The sequence below is a fragment of the Mus caroli genome, unplaced genomic scaffold (genome assembly GCF_978045245.1).
Source record: "Mus caroli unplaced genomic scaffold, Mus_caroli_1 scaffold_15, whole genome shotgun sequence".
NCBI classification, from domain to species: domain Eukaryota; kingdom Metazoa; phylum Chordata; class Mammalia; order Rodentia; family Muridae; genus Mus; species Mus caroli.
Window position 1 is genome coordinate 49134881 of NW_028227270.1, and position 17471 is coordinate 49152351.

At 45.9% G+C, this 17471-nt stretch overlaps 1 pseudogene; it reads right to left on the reverse strand.

The window, feature by feature from the left end:
* Positions 1-16499: 16499 nt before the first annotated feature.
* LOC110308666 (ubiquitin-conjugating enzyme E2 N pseudogene) lies at positions 16500-16953 on the reverse strand (annotated as a pseudogene).
* Positions 16954-17471: the final 518 nt, after the last annotated feature.

The window sequence follows — 17471 nt, forward strand, 5'->3', positions numbered from 1 at the left end:
AGAGAGAGAGAGAGAGAGAGAGAGAGAGAGAGAGAGAGAGGAAGAAAGAAAGAAAGGAAGAAAGAGAAGACAGAGAGAGAGAGGCCAGAGAAAGAGAGTAAAAGAAGGGAGAGAGAAAGTTGGGGAAGGTGGAGAAGATCGGATAAAGGAGGAGTATGGGATAGACTGGAGGAGGGACTGGAGGAGAGAACTAAAGAGGAAAAGAGGAGGATGTGGAGGAGGAAGTGCAAGAACTGAGGGAGAAGTGAATGGGAAGAGAGTGGAAGAGGGACTGGCGGAGGGTTGGAATCTGGCCTCCTCTGGGCAGCCTGATCTTCCAGCATACCTCTGGTCCTATGGTTACTAAATACTGCTTTTAGAAAAAAGTTATTGACTTTTTTATTAATGTAATTGGCAGAGGTAACAAAATAATAGGTCATAAAATGCTTTATGGCATTGACTGACTACTATTTTAGACTCTGTTTTTGTTACTGAGTCCCTCCTATTATCAGACTCTCCAGTCTACACCAACTGTCTGTCTCTGTCACTTGACAGGAGGCAAGGTTAGACTTACGAATGCCACAACACCTAAAAGAAAATATTTCGGCAAGAAGATACGCAGAGTCCCAAAGTAAACATAAGCCAAGTCGCAAAGGACGGAGGAAGTGGCCCCTCAGGTACACCTTCCTCAGATGACCCAGCAGTGAACTCCCCTGTAGGAGCCGGGGTGGGGGATGGGCAAGGGGGTCGTAGCGCTGGCCAGGCTTACAGGCTGGAGGCCACTGTCCACTCTCATGGGCTGCATTCAGTTTGCATCAGATGCATTTCTCCGCAGGGCAAAACCCAATAAAACCCGGGAAACTCAATCAATACCGAATTATGGCACCAACTTGGAAATGCCTTTCCCGTTTGTTTCTCCCATCAGCAGTGCTGGAGTGGGTTCACTCACTGCACTGGCTGACACAATGATAAGCGGCAGTAATTTGCCTTAAAAACCTTAATGAGTGGATCATCGCACGGAGGAAAGGGAAGCAGACCCGGGTCCCACGGCGGCCCCGCGCCACGCTCGGCTGTGCAGTAAGCAGACAGCCACAGTGACATCGTTGCCTGGGCTCCCCAGATGCAAACCCTCTCCCTCGCTTCCAGAGGTAATGAGGAGGTAATGAGGCTTGGCCTTGGCGCAGGCCCTTCCTCCCACCAGCTCCCCCGAGGCCCAGGCCCGGAGTCTGCACAGAGCTTTGCAAGAGAAAGTGGGGAAGCCAGACCTCACCGAGCTATCTACTCCCCTGCCGAAGAAAGCTCCAAGATATCCTCCTTGACACTAGCAGACCCCTGCTTGACACTGGAAGACTTGGCCAGGCTACTTAGTGTTTAATTTGTTTTGATGGAGCTGTGACCACTGGGGCCAGCACCTCCTACTAGCCCTGCGCACCTCCTAGTCTCTTCCCTGGGTTTGCCAGATCCGAGGTCTCAGTGATAAAACCCGAAAGGTGGGCAGTGGGACCATTTGAGATCATCAGCTTAATTTGAGTTGAAAGGTCTTTGTTGTAAGTCTGGGAAGGGAGGGGCCTGGGGACTTCAGCGAGTGTTTTGCTGGCAAGCTTGTTGAGATATGACTGCCTTTGTTGTGGTAATCTGAAATTAATTTGCACTTGAACCCAGCTTTCTTCTGGGCTCAATTTAAACACTGTTATAATTATGCACCCGGCATGAAACTGAGAACAGACCGGGATCCACAAAGCTGACTATATGAATTCCCCAGGTAGGAGGTGCCTACCCCCCTCTTATCTCACAAGGTAATAAAACAAAATGTTCTGGGGGCCCACGCTTAAGAGAGAGGTACTTGCCTGAGGGGGACACAGTTAATCAGCCATCTACACGATGTACTGGGCGCATTCACAGTGGGTCAGTCGCTTCCTTTCAAAGTGATGTTAAACTTTCGCTAATACTAGTTGATTTGTACCGTGCTCTTCATTTTTTTTAAAGTGAAAATGGTATCTTTACTCCCACGTAAACCGTCCCTCATCTAAGACCCTTCCTCCTGCGCACCTAGTTTCCCAGGTTCCTCTCAGTCTTGACAGCCACCCCCACCCCTCCGAAGACCCCCAACCCATCTTCCCAGTACCTTACTGGTTCATTTTCTCATCTATGGATATTCTTTTAATTTTAACCCAGATTAGTATCTTTTGGTGAGAATCTCATTAGCTTCTTCAGGTCTGTCTGTTTTGTCATTATAGTGCTTGGAGGGTGAAGCCTGCCCCCAATTTCTCCTCAAATCAACCCTTTAAGGAGGAACTCACCCCTCCCAAAGAAAATGGTCTAAAACTCAGAAGTAAATCTGAGCTGCCATCAAAAAAAAGAAAGAGAGAGAGAGAGAGAGAGAGAGAGAGAGAGAGAGAGAGAGAGGGGAGAGAGAGAGAGAGAGAGAGAGAGAGAGAGAGAGAGAGAGAGAGGAAGGAAGAAAAGAAAGAGAAAGAAAGGAAGAGAAAGAAAGAGAGAAAGAAAGAGGAAGAGGTGGACTGAGGGCAGGGCTTGGGGGATGGGCCAGTAGACCTGTGAATATATGCCAGCTGGTCAGTGGTTCACCCTGTCAGCCTTTGTGTACACTTCTCAATGCTCCATGTCACCCACCAAGCCACACTTCTTTAAACTGTCTTCCTCAGTGTCCTTGGCATAGAAGGACTTCTGCTCCACCTTCACATGAGCAGAGGACACACGGTCCAGCGCAAGCAAACCTTGGACAGATGCCTGACAAGGAAGGCTGGCTGCAGGAGACATGAGGTTATCAGAGAAAGTTCCAGAAACTCTGCTCAGGCTTTTGTGATGACAGCATTTGATGCTGCCCTTATTTAGAAGTAAATTCCTCAAGAATAAAAATACTTAGATGCTAAAAAAAAAAAATTAAAACCCCATGCAGTGGGTTTTAGGGAGCTACATGCTTTGGTAGAACGCTTAGACTACCCTGGAGTTTATGTGGATTTGTGAGTTGGGACGAGATGAACTTTCCTACTCTAAGGCTCAGTGGCAACAGGCCTGCAGTATGTACTATGTCTTCAAACTTGTCGGGGGAAACACACGTTTCATTTTATCCCCCTGGAAATCACTTTGCTGAGTACATTATTTCAAACAAATTAGGGAGCTAAGCTTCAGATTCCACTGGCTGGTCCGGGAGGACAGCGTTACAGAGTAAGCCCTGGTGCTCTGGAGAGGTAATGGCTATCATGCTGCAGTCTGTCTGGTGTGTACCATCGAGGAAGGGAATTATTCTATAGAGAAATGTGTGCCTCAGATGGGAGAGTGGAGGATCTGGAATATCTGCACCACACAGCTCTGGCACCTCATTCCTGCGACGTGGTGCCCTCACTAGAGGAAGTGGTGCCCCGATCGTGATTAAGGATTGAGGATGGAAGCTGGCCCTCTGGTCCACAACAAGCACTCAGAGGAGATCTTAAGTGAGTGCTGGGGACGTGCCCGTTCCTTGGGAACCTGGGATCTGTATGGAAGAGCTGGTGCACCTGCTTTTCCGCAGTGGTGAAGACAGGCAAGGGCAGTTCACTAATGATCTGTGTGGATGCCCCGTGTCTCAGAAGACACCTCTGCAAGCCTAGGTTGTGTAGTGAGCATGTGTGTCCCTGTGCCCCAGACACACAAGGAATGGGGTCCTACGATCAACAAATGAAGGACACCTAAGAAATGCAGGGTCACAGAGAGTTAGAGGGAGAGCCAACTGGCTGTACTTGCCCTGGAGCTTCTGCCTTGCTCTCTAAAGCCCCTCCCCCACCCTCCCCCCTTCCTAAAGCCCCTCCCCCACCCTCCCCCCTTCCTAGTGCTCTGCTCGCCTCTCTCTCCCCCTCCCCACCTCCCCTCCTCCTCTGGACCTTATCTCTGAACACTCAATCATGCTGTGTGCCTCCCCATTGCTCCCTGACAAACAGCCAGGGCCAAACAACCTTCCACACACAAGGCAGGGAGCAGCCTCTCCCAGGATGGCACCCTGATCTCATTATTGATTATCTGCTTCCTTGGGTTTTGTTTCCGGAAAGTTTGATATGGGGCAGCAGAGGTGACAAAAGATTGTCAGGGGCCCTGGAAGCTAAGTGGCCAGCGTCAGATCAGCAGCAGATGGTGGGGTGTTGGGCAAAAGCCACAGACACATCTTGACTTCATCTCTGGCGCCTTTATCTCAGATCTGTTTGAGCTCTCCCAGGCAATTTACTATCCTTGTCGCTGATTTTATCAGCTAAATGTGGCCCTGTGAAGAACTACTTTTTGAATGATGAATCAGCTCCTCCCCCCCCCCCCGCCCCCTCCCCCCCCCCCGGCCCTTAAAGAGAGTACACAGCTTCAGTGTGAATATAGCTGCCTGAGTGACTCAAGAGAACCTGTCCCTGATAATGCCATCCTAGGAAGACCTTTGTCCTGTAAGTTCACCTCAACTGCTGTAGCTGACTTGGTTTGCACAGGGCTGAGGTTTAGAAGTAGTTCTCCATGGAGCTCACATCACACGCTCAATCCTGCATGAGTCACAGGTTTCTGAGACATCATCTGAAAATGGTGCCCCCGTTTGTCTCCTCTTGCAGTCCGATGGCCTCTATTGATGGGCACTTGGGACTGGACTGCAGCTGAGATTTCTATGGAGCCTATTCTGCTGGAGTTACTCAGTCCAGGAGCTCCTGATCAGCATGGTACTCAAGTACAGCTTGTTTTTCTCAAGGGTTTCCAACCCATCCCAGTGGCAGCTAATCCTGTCCATGTGACTAGATCTAGGATCAGCTAAGAGACACTGCTCTGGGCAGGTCTGCAAGAATATATCCTGGAAGGATTACACGAGGAGCTAGACCCCACCCCCAGGCCCCAGGAATGGACAACATCTTTGAGCTGGGATCAGATCTAGGGAAAAATCCTTTGCTTTAACCTGCTTGCTTTCTCTCCCTACTGGTGAGTGTATCTCCTAGGCTGCTGCTGTTCCTTCACTGACACTGAAACTTAGTTTCTTTGACATTCCCAGAATTCACTGAGTGTTCATAGCTGTAGCAGAACTACTACGCCTTCTGGCCTCATGGTCAGAGCAGTTGCAGTATGCATTGCTGGGCCTGTGGTGTCAAACATTCTAAAAGACCCTCTTTGTACCATGCATCTGTCCAAACAACTGGCTGATTCTCCAGCAGATCCCAGCTAACACACAATCCCTCTTAAGACCGTTGAGGTGAGGTAGACATGTGGGTGTGGGCCCCTGTAATTGAGCTGCCTTTAGTGTTGACCTTGGGACGGTCTCAGCCATGACGAGGTTATCCTGATACTGACCTCAACAAACATGTTTCATTCCTCTGAGGTCAGAGAGAAGTGGACAACCCTTGGCACCTCTTCAGTGTTAGCTATCAGCACTGTCCTATTCACATACAGTGGAGGTTAGAGAATGCATGTGTAGAAGGTGACTTAGGGGACACATGGTGCAGCTTGGCAGTGGGTCTGGGGTACTAATGATGTGATATTTGAAGGTTCCTCTTGCTGGACAAGGCCCCATAAATTTATTCCAGGATCGTTGGGGGTGTTAGTGTGGAATGAAGTCCATGACATTGAATATGGGACCAATGATGTATAATAGTGTCTGTTTAACTTAGTTGAGCTGAGAAGGTATCTTTTATCCTCTGATCCTTAATCTCCATTGGTCTAAATTTTCATGGTGATTAGCTTCATAGTTCACTCTTTGTGAAGTCCGTATAGCCTTAGAGACCTTCAGCGACCTTCCTGGTCAATTCTGCTTCTCCTTTGGCCCTCTATCACGTACAAAGTGGTCCCTTTACTGGAATGTCTAAGCCTCTGCTTGCATAAGAATCTTTGGACAGGTTAAAAAGCCCTTTTACCCAAACCGGGCATTATATCCCTCAGCTCCTTAGGAGAGATACTTTCCCTGCCTCTCCCAAGCCATACTTTATTTGATTATAAAATTTAATCCTGCAAAATCAGCTGGTTTCCCCCGGACCATCTTTTATTCTCTATAAGGTAGGGCGTTATGAGTCTTTCTTAGATCACACCTGGTAAGTAGTTCTGTCCTTGGAGAGTCTAACACACGTGGGGGTGTATAGTGTGCACCTTCCCTTGGAAAGAAGTGAGTGCTGAGAATTTATCAAGTTCAGGACTGTACTCCTGGCTCTGGTAGACAGGGGATGTTCTTCTCTTCACCCCTCACGTTCCCGATCTACATCAGGAACAGCAAGACTTTGAAGGGCACAGTGCTCAGTGAGATGCCCAGCTTGAGATCTGTTACGTGTTGCACTGATGGTGTGTCCTGGTGAAGGAGCAACAGCAGACATTTTCCTTCACTTTTAAGCTTGGCATTGAAATGAATTTGCGAGAGAGAGAGAGAACAAGCTGATGTGGAGGTGTGGAGGGTCATGAAGCAGGTTGGGATGAGGGAAGGGAAGGAAGGAAATGATGTGATTATATTTTTATTTTAAAAATTCAAACATATAATATATTACATATATTTTATATGCGTACATACTACATATAACTTTGACATTCAGGCTGGGGTTGTGAATCAGTGGTGCAATGCTTGCCTATCAATCCCTAGAAGCCTAGAAACAAACTAACACACAAACAGCCAACATGAATTCGGCATTCACCTTTCACTCTTAAGTGTTTGACTGTGACTCTCAGTGGAGAATAGAGGAAATAGTGAGCTCTAGATTCGGTGGGAAAAGATATTAAGAGAGGAGGGCATTTGATATGCTCTCCTGGTCTCTATATACTATACCTATACACACATACATTCATGGTGCACATACATGTACACACACATTCGCGTGAGTCTCAACAAAAATACTTAGTCCTACCTTGCTCAGGTTTGCTGGGAAACTGATACTTGATGAACAGACCTAGAATCATTTTAGAAGTTCTGTTATCAAACCCCCCCCCCCCCCGGTTATGGGGACTGAAGTTTCAACCTTTAACAAGATGTTTATTCCACACCCTCTAAGGCTCATGGGCATTTCAGAAGAGGGGATGAGAAGAATATAGGAGTCCAAAGATAGAGAGAATTATCAAGGAACGCAATCATTATACCCATGAACTCACGCCAGGTGCTTACACTAGATCGTCACAAAGATGTGCCTGCCAATAGTCAAGTGTAGGATGAAGAGGGGCTCAGAGAGCTGTGACCATCAGTGCTGAACTATTGCTACTGATAAAGGAGGCAGGGAAAGTTATCAAACTTCATTGTCTCTCCACTAGTGACACCACCAAGCTCCTGTGGGGAGTTCCAACCCAAAGGTCACAAAGATGGCTCTGATTAAAGTATATGAGTCACAAAATAAACTCCTGAGTCATGAATCTGGGAGAGGGAGGGTAGGAATGGAGATTAAAGTAAGCATGATAGAGAATAAAAGCATGAGATGAAATTAATCATATGCACATATTCATACACAAATACATATACACACAAAAATATACATGAATATACTGAACACACTTCCACAACTACCCATTGTTAAGTGAAAATAATCAACAGAAAAGCAGCCAGAGGCCCCTGGCTTGAAGCCCTCATGATAGTCGCCTTCCTGCTTTGCATCACAAGTGGAGACAACAAGGTTTCTCCAGGCTCTGCCTGTATTTGAGACTCAGATGTTGAGACATTGTGTTAAACTTCCAGACTATGACAGGTACAGTGAGGTGATGCATGTCTGTAATCCTCATATTGGGGAGGCTAAGGCAGCAGGACTGCCAGTTTAAGAGGGACCTGATCTAAGCAGCAAGACTCTATCTAAGAAAGTAGAAAATAGCATAAAGCAATGTCCCGCTGAGCCGGCCATGTGACTGAACCCAGCTGTGCAGCATGACCATGAACAGTAAGAAAGCATTGCAGAAAGCAAAGCATAGGACGGGCCCTCACTAGACAAGGAACAACAGTCTGCTTTTGATGCCGTAAAGGACCCTGTGCTGCTGCCTCCAGTCACCCAACACACTGAACAAGTGGAGCACCAGAAACACTCCCACAAAACCACTCCAGATACAAAGATACAGCAGGAACACCATCCACAATGGCTGCCTCATGTCCTCAATAACTGACCATACCTTAAAGACGCCCCAACAGAACCTGAGTCAACTCCTCAAGCTGCCACACAGCATCCAAGTCCGGGACACATAGCCCAGCACTTTGTCAACCAGATACCCAGCCAAGCAGCATGGTAAGGACAAAATGCCTCTCCTTCCACCAAACAGCAGAAGGAGGGATCTTACTCAAGGAGCCAGGCGCATCCCAGACCTATGCTGGCTTTCACCTGGGCTCAGTTTCTCACTTTGAGAAAACTTTTCCCTGAGGAGACCATGTGACCTTCTTACTACCTTTGCACTGCCAGTACTTTCAGGCTTGAGTAAAGACTTCTGCATCTGGTCACACCGGGTGAGCCTGCAGGTACCTCCAGAGTCTGCCCGGCTTCCCAGGGACTCCAACTTCTTTCTTGGTATTCTTAACCAGTCGCTGGCAATTCATTAGTATTTAAATTTATGCTAATTTCATCAAGGTGTGAAAAGATCTTTTTCTTGCATATACATGAAAGGACCATATTACTATTCAACAGCTTCTTCCCCTCTTTTTTTTTTTTTTTAAACCCAAGAAAATCTTGTCTTCACCTAACAAAAGAAAGCAGAAATAAAAAGGCACAGTGTAGGAAGAGCGGAAAGTGACTTCTTAGTTTCCTGTGTAGGAGTGACACTCCATCAGGATACCAGTGATCACTAGAGAAAGCACACGCTCGCTAACCAGTACAGAGAACAGCCACATGGGGTGTCTGGAACCCCGGTCCTTCGAAAGAACACCCTGAAATGTCATTTCCTTGTCACCCCATTTGCTCAGGCATTTTTGACCATGACATGGTAAAATGCTGCGTGGTGTCCACCAGCACGTTCAGCCTGTTACTCTCAGCATGTTCATTCAGAGTGTAGAAAGAAATCCTCAACCCTCACCCTCACCTCGGCATCAGAATGGAATGAGAATAAGCCCTGACTGCAGCTGTTGTCCACACCCTTGTCCTGAGAGTCAGCTCACCCAAGACTCTGCTGCGTCCCCTGCAGGACCACCTGAGCTGAAGGATCCCAGTCCGCATGGCTTCAGACCCCCTCTGATAGTGCTCAGTGAGGCCATCATTAGGCCTTGTCTTCCACCCTCCTCATGATGCAGTTCAGTGATGTTAGGTTGGCCTGTGCGCCTGTCTGATGGCAGATTGTGCCACTGCTGTATAGATTTACTGTCATTCTGCACGCTGCCCCACATTTGACAGAGGCCACATGTAGTGCAGTGGGACAGGGCTGGGTTAAGCATCCCTGCCTCTTGGATGTAGCTCACAGGATTCCCAGGCAGGCAAGACAAGTCGATGCCTCATCACATTGATACTGATGACAGGTGGATCTTAGTGTCACTGTCCTGGCAGTCAGCCTCACCTTACCGAGATAAGGCAGGCACTCCCAACCCTCCCCGTAGACACTAAGGGATCCTGCCTTTTTGCTGGGAAGAGAAGAAACCTAAGATGTAATCTCTAACCCTAATTGATTTTAATCCTTTGGGTGGGAAGTATAACAGCTGATCCCCTTTTAAAATGACCTTTTTATATGTACAAGTGTGTTGCCTGTGTATATGCACCACGTGTGTGTAAAAGTCTGAGGTCAGAAGAGGGTGCCAGATTCCCTGCCACTGGAGTTATAGGTGGTTGGTTGTTAGTCACCAGCTGGCTTTCAACTCAGTCCTCTGCAAAGATAGCAAGTGTCTTAACTGCTGAGGTTTTTAGTTTTGTTCTTGTTTTTCAGCCCAATAGCTGCCAATTTTAATGAAGAAAACATTCTTCTGAAAAAGAGCTTTCAAGTTTTGTGGTATAAAAACCAAACTTTCTCCCCCCTCCTCCCCCTCCTCTTCCTCAGATTATTTATTTATTTATAATCTAGCTTTTACCTTTTCAGTTTGTTTTAGTACAGAGTGACCTGCAACTTGAGGAGACACTTGCCTCAGTCATCCAGAACTTTGGGATTATATGTGTGGTTTTATATTATTTATTTTAGGTAATATACAAAACCATGGGTCTCATGTCTTTCTCTCATTCACCTCTCCAGTGCCATGTTCTCCACTCCCTGACCCCTACATCCCCCATGGCTCCCTTCTGCTATTCAAAAATCTGTGCTAAGTTTCCATTCTGTCATGAGAGAAACACATGAATCAAGTTTCTTTCTTTTCCCCTATTATGTCTCCTGCCACCCTTCTCCCTTTCTCGGAACGCCTTCTTCCCCTCTCAGGGCTCCCTTCTAGTTCATATCCTATTTATATAATTGAGAGTCTGCCTGTGAGAGAAAACAGGCTATGTTTGCCTTTCTCCTAGCACGATCCACTTACCTGCAAACATTAGGATTTCACTCTTCATTGTGGCTGTGTAAAACTTCATTGTATATGTTGTGATCATAAAAAGAGAAAGAGCTAAAAGAATATCTTCTGGCAGGTTGTGGGGGAAGGAGGTGCCTCGGTGGGCCCATGCTGAGGCATCCCTTCCCCCTGAGAGACCAGACACACACTGGTATAGTATAGAAGAGAGTTTATTCAGGGCATGGGGAGGGGAGTTAAGAGGATAGCAGAGGCAGAGAAAGGCAGAGAGAAGGAGAGAGTAGAGAAGTAGAGCCCCCCTCGCCATGACCACACAGAGACAGGGGGGAAGGGAATGGGAGAGAGGGGGCACAAGGGGGCAAGAGGCAAGAGGCAAGAGAAAGGCAAGAGAGCAAGAGAGAGAGGAAGGGCCAAGCAGCCCCTTTTATATTGGGTCAAGCCTACCTGGCTGTTGCTAGGTTACTATGAGGGTAGAGTCCAGACAGAATACCAGCATTATATATCTACACCATACTTTCTTCATCCACTCATCTGTTGATGTATATTCAGTCTGGTACCTAGGAGTGATGAAGCTGAGTTATCTGACCTATACTAATATATGAGGGATCTGTTTTGATTTTTCACTTGGTACAATCAACTGGGGGTGGAGTCTTAGTGAAACTTAGGTTAGGTTGGCTTGTGGGCAAGTATGTGTAGTTTTGCTGGCTGGGTTATTGAGGCATGGGGACTAGCCTGAATGTAGACAGCTGTATTTCCTGGATTAGACACTAGACTGACTGAAAACGAGACAGCTGGCTGAACATTAACATGCCTGCATTATCTCCTATTCTTAACTAAGGATGGAGTGTGACTGGCTGCTTTAGGCTCCTGTCTCCCTCCACTTCTCCACAGTGATGGTCAATGATTTGTAATTGTGAGACAAATAAACCCTTCCTTCCTCTTAAGTTGCCTTCTTGGGGGCAGTTTATCACAACAGGAAAGAAAGCCAAGGCCACATTTACCTTCTCTAGAGAGAGATTTCAAATAAGAATGTAAAATTGAAATGCAATGAGGCCTCTGCTCATATGTCCTTGCCTGGCCTTCCTCTTTCTTCCAGGTAAACCTGGAGCCTATGGATTTAATTTCTCCTGTGACCTTATTTTAGAGTCTTTCCTTATCCCTGTAATCCTATCCGGGGCACACCAGGAATCCTATTTAGCGTCCTTAACAACCTTTGAGATGCAACTCAGGAAGCCACCAACATCACTTACATAGACACAGTGTTAATCTCAATTAGTTAATCAATCTCAATTGTCAACTTGATGAGATCTAGAACACCAGGAAGATAGGCTTCTTGGCAGGCCTTGTGAAGGATTATCCTGATTAGTTTAATTGAGGTTGGAAGAGCTGCCCACTTCTGCTGGTATCATTTCCTGCTGGAAGTTATGAAAGGCGAAGCAGACCTTAGTTCTTTGCTTCCTGACTGTGAATGCAGTGTGGCCACCTCCCTCAAGCTCCCACCATCAGGATTGTTATGAGATATAATGCAGTGAGGGGGTCTCTTTCCCCAGCCCATGCCACAGTGTGCCTCTGAGAAATTATGATGTGCAACTGACTTTGTATGAAAGACGTTTACTGGGGGAGGGGGAGAGGAGGGAATGCCTGGGAAGGGATAGAGGCAGAGATGTGGACTTGTAGTAGACAGCCAAGCAGATGGGAGCAGAGTCATGAGGGCAGAGAGCAGAGAGAGGGGATGCTGGGAACAGACAGCTGGAATGCCTGGATGGGTCTTTTCTATCACAGCACACACCTATCATACCTAGAAGCAACAGGTCATGACATCAGCAATTGCTAGGTCCCTGAGGAAAGGCCAGCAGAATGCCCTGCATGTTATCAAGTACTCATAGTATACACAAGGACTGCTGTACCATTATGTATATTAACAAGGACTGTTGTACAATTGTGCACAAAAGTTTTCAACTGACCCAAAATGAATCCTTTCTCTCTTAAAACACTCTTGACACACTAACAAAAGAGCACATTTAGACAATCTGTAATCCCTTATGAAGCCTACACTCATGCTTTGGTGTGTCTTATCTGTCTCTGATAACCCTTTTTTTTTTTAGCAGCTCTCGAGTTTAATTGTACATTAAAATCTTGTCCTTGTGAATGCCAATGCCACCAGTCATGTTGAGGATTCCTCTTTTCTGGTCAACATGTGTTGTCTTTTGTTTTCTTGGTGACAGCCAAGGTAAAATAGAATCTCAAAGTAGCAGTAATTGTTCTTCTCTAATGGCTATGAATGTTGAACACCTCTTCAAATACTTGTTGGCCGTTCATGTCTCTTCTAAGAACTGTCTGATTGATTGTACAATTTGATGTTTGGGTGTTTAGATTTTTGAGTTCTTTATGGATTATAGATTAATATCTCTCCTGCAAAGGTAGAGTTGACAATTTTTTTCTCATGTAGAAAGTTGGTGTGAACAGGTAAGAGGTCATTTCAGGAACTGCTCTGGAAAACTATACATTAAAACTTTCAGATGTGTAATTGATAAACAAATATTTCTGATTCCATAGCATGTCCTTCACTCTGTTGACTATTTCTTTTGCTGTGGGGAGGCTTTATACAATGCTGGTGTTTGGTTTTTAGGATTACTTCCTGTATCTGGGCAGCTGCTGTTCTGTTGTTAGAAGCAGGGTGTTGCACTGGGGACAGCCTGGAACTCATCATGTAGCTTAGATTTCCAGTGAACTCACTGTAATTCTACTGTCTCTCAGTAACTCAGCCACAACACTCATGTTGGCTATAGAAGCAACTCTCTCTCTCTCTCTCTCTCTCTCTCTCTCTCTCTCTCTCTCTCTCTCTCAGGGGTGAGGAGGACAGTGATGATCAAACAGCAAGAGATTGTCTCAGTTTACTGCTGGGTCTCATTATTAAAGAGTGGTTTCCAATCATCTGTGTTTGGACACTCCAATCAAGTCTAAAAGGGAAGCTAGGAGAATAGTATTTGTTATATGTTAATCCCGAAGCACAGCATCCCATCCCCTATTGCTGGGCCTTGTTGCACACAGTGTGGCCTTGAATTGTTAAGGTTTCTAATTCAGCCAATCAGCTCAATGTCAAACTGTTGGGTCCTTTGTCTTTAACAATAAGCACTTAGCTCATCTAAATGAATAGAAATTGCTATAGTGAATTACAAAAACCAAGGTCTTTTCAATGCACCAACAATGACATTAATTATTTTCAACACTGTCTTATTTTTGCAAATAGATTGACTTGGATTTTCCCTTAAAATGTAATAAGTTCATGACTTTTTAAGCTAGATAAATGTAAAACTATTACTAATAAATTAAAATGTCAGCTGATGGCAATGAAAACCCAATTGCATAGTACATACAACCAGGACACATCGTTGTTTCCGTTTGTGGGCGGGTTCAAGTCGATCTGAGAATTTTAGCCATCAATTAGCTGGTTACAGTGAGCATGGCATACACTACTCTTCCTTGGAGTACCTGCTCAGCACCAGAGAAGTCTGTCAGCTTTAGCAAACAAGGACCCCTTTCCTCACACAGAAAGTGAATCTCACATTCAAAGCCTGCAGGAGTGTGTGTGTGTGTGTGTGTGAGTGTGTGTGTGTGTGTGTGTGTGTGTGTGTGTGTGTGTGTATCCTCGCCCCAGAACCCGGCCCCTTCCTCTGGTGACCAGAGAGATCTGAATGCTTTTCCTAAATCTTTGTAATCCAATAAGCTTTTGTGTTTAGCTGCTTGTTTTGAAACTTGTCCCACACCCCAGACTGTGGCTCACAAGGTCCCTCACAGGCAGGTGAGTGCCTGAGGGCCTGATCATTATTCAAGGCAAGAGGCCTGCTCAGCCCCAACCAGAATGTAATTTGTAATTAACTGTCATTTACTTCTGTCTGCATTGACTTGTTGTTCAAAAGACGACGTAACTGGGCTGGTGACCGGTCTCCCTTTGTTGTGGATATAATGTCTCTCAGATCTAGCTGTTTTCACAATGTTTGAAAACCTGGGGCTTACTCTCTTGAAACCGGGAGAAGACAGGGAATTCGTTGAAATAAATCCAACACAAATAATTTGTTATGCCGTGACACATCGCGCATTCCATTCGATGAAGCAAGCACAGACTGGGCCAGATCACTGTGATGGTTATAGGCCGCCTTCGCTGTAGCACAAGCTCTAAAGCACAGTCTTCAAAAGCGGTCCATTCTGTGCTCGTGGACTCTAATTTATGCTGGCTTTTCAGTTTAATTATTTGCTTGTCACACTTTTCATTAAGAGAAAAATAAACAGAGTGTGTGGCTAGGCCTGGATTGGATGTCTGTATTCCTGAGATTGGCAAGTCATTCCAACTTAAACTCCTTGAAAATTAACAAAGCTTCGAGAGTATTTGAACAGAAAGGACTGTGAGAGTATTCGGAGATTTGAAAAGAAATCATTAGGTGCCCTTGCAAACAGATCCCCTAAAACCTCAGTTTTTGTTTCTATATTTGGAGGATTATCATGGTCTGGAGGGAAACTGCAACACCTCTCAGACATTTGAGTTCCACTGGAAAATCTCAAATTGCTTTGCTGTGTTTGTGTGAGCGCGTCCATGAGTGAGTATGTGTGAGAGAGTGTGTGCGTGCCTGTGTGCATGTGTGTGTGCATACATGTGTGTGTGAGAGTGTATGGGTGTGTGCATCTGTATGAACTTGCATGCATGCATGTTTGCATGTGTGTATGTACATGCATGCTGTGCTTGCGTATGTTTGTGTGTTTGTATGTGTGTGTATTTCCCATTTCTACCTTGTTTTCTCTCTACACAAGGGATGTACCAGCATCTACTTTCCAGACCAGCAGGTCTTTGTGTGTTTCAGATATGTAAGACAACAGAGGAGGACACAGAAGGTCATCGAACATGGGTCACTCTTCACTAGTCACTGTCATTCTCCCCAAGGTACCTCATGATCCACATTGTGTCTCCTCAGGACAGGGCCCCAAGTGCATAGGATTCACTGTCTTGGATAACAGCGCCATATTATCCCAGGGAAGAGTCCCACAGCAACCCAGACAAATGCAGTACTTGAAACAAAATGAGTTCAGCCTGGTAATGCAGAACCTCAAGGCAACAGAGGGAGTAGGAAGTCACAGGACAGCTCAATGAGAACACGGAGAAAAACATCTCTGAGCTTCTGGGTATAGGAACTAAACATCTCCCTAGTCAAAGCTGTTCTGTCTAGAACAAGACTAGCAATTCTGCTGGCAGAGAAGGCATGGACAGGATGAGGGTGGGTATCAGAGCCACAAGCAAGGAAGGCATCACTTCTGTGGAACTACAAGGGAGGATTTCTCCTCTCCCCTCTCCCCTCTCCCCCTCTCCCCTCTCCCCTCTCCCCTCTACCCCTCTTCTCCTCTCCCCTCTCCCCCCTCTCCCCTCTCCCCCTCTCCCCCTCCCCCTCTCCCCCTCCCTCTCTCTCATAGTAGCAAAAAATATTTTACTAAAACATAAAATTTACAGAAGTTTCCAGACAAGCCATACAACATGGCCACAAGCTTTTTCTTCATCTTTTGGGGGTGGGGGTGGGGGTGGGGGTGGGGGATGGAGAATCTATACTTGACAGCAAAGTCACAATGTTACTAGTGAGGACTGTGTTGTTTATTTAATGTTCCCATTTTGATTCAGACAATCAAGCTTGTCCATCTACAGCATCTAAAATTAGACTTGCCTAGAGGGTATATTTAAAAAAAAAAAACTTGTTAGCTGCATTTAACCAGTGCAATTAGATCCCTTAAAGGGTGGGAGCATAAAATTAAAACTACTTTCCCCCTAAAAATAAAAAAAAAACACCTATGGCCGTGGCAGCTAACCCTGACAAATGCCCGCATTCGCTGTGCCCTGTACTTTAACCATGATGGGGAAAGGAGTCAAAGCAGAGAGTCCTGCTTCTCAGCGTCTCTCAGCAACCCGGATGACACGTCTAACCTCTGGTTCATGCTTTGCAACAGTGAATCAGGACAAGACAGATTTGCTAATGTGCATGTAATCACCAAAGATGAAGATACTTGGACTTTTATTCTGTGATGTTTCTAAGACTGTGTTCATTAAATGCAAACAAAAAAAAGCAAAGGAGCTTTGGCAGAGCAGAAGAAGTGGTGTACACTTGATGATCTGATTGTCTTAAATATTGTTTGTGGCATAGAGCCTAGCCCATGCTCTCGCTGGTTCTATGGCTTGGGCTTCATTGGTCTTTTGCTCGGCTCTATCATTTGCTAATGGATCATCTGGAATAGGAGCACATAATAGAGCCTGGATTGACGGAACTGTGCGGATCTGCAGTGCTGGGGACCACTTACCTTTCAAATTATCTAAACATATTCCTCCCAACTTGTCTACATTAGGATGATAAATTTTGGTCATGAGATGTACTTTAGGTGCTGCCATTGGGTATTCTTCTGGAAGGAAAAGTTCCAGCTTAAAAGTCTGTTCCTCAAAGGGGGAATCCTGGGGGCCAGCAGTGACCCCATGAAAATAATGGGAGTTGCTCTCATCTGGTTCTGCTTTTAATGCCAGGATCTGCTTCTGCCAGCAAATGCTGGGTTTCCTTGATGATTCTGCAGGGCAGCCTGGCCATCTTGTCAGATCCCGAGTTTGGCCTCTGCTTTTGTGAGAATCTCACCTCTTAGCCTGCTTCAGTATTGTAGATGGAGGAGCTCCTGAATAGCCTAGGTGTTCAGCATGAGAAGGTCTCATGGGAAGCACTCCACAAAAGAGAACCCAGATTCACACCTCCCTTCATGTTCCATCCTAAACATAACTGGTAATAGGGCTGAACCCTTGGCATAGGGATATACCTGCTCAAGTGTACCAAAAAACCCCAAATGTACACATCTGATAGTAAACACCCAATTCCCCTTATATTTGCCAAAGTCCACCACCCATGAATGCCTAAGTTACCTGGAACACCCAAGGTCACAGGTAAATGCCAAAGTTCACCTGTAAGTGAACACTCATCAGTTTAGTCCCCAGACCCATCTCCACACTGGACTCCACAAGTTCCCGTGAAACTCTATTCATAAAGTCATTGCTCCTTCTTGATAGTTTCTCCCTCCCCCTCCTTTCCCTCTCCCTCCTCCATCTCCCCCTTTCTCT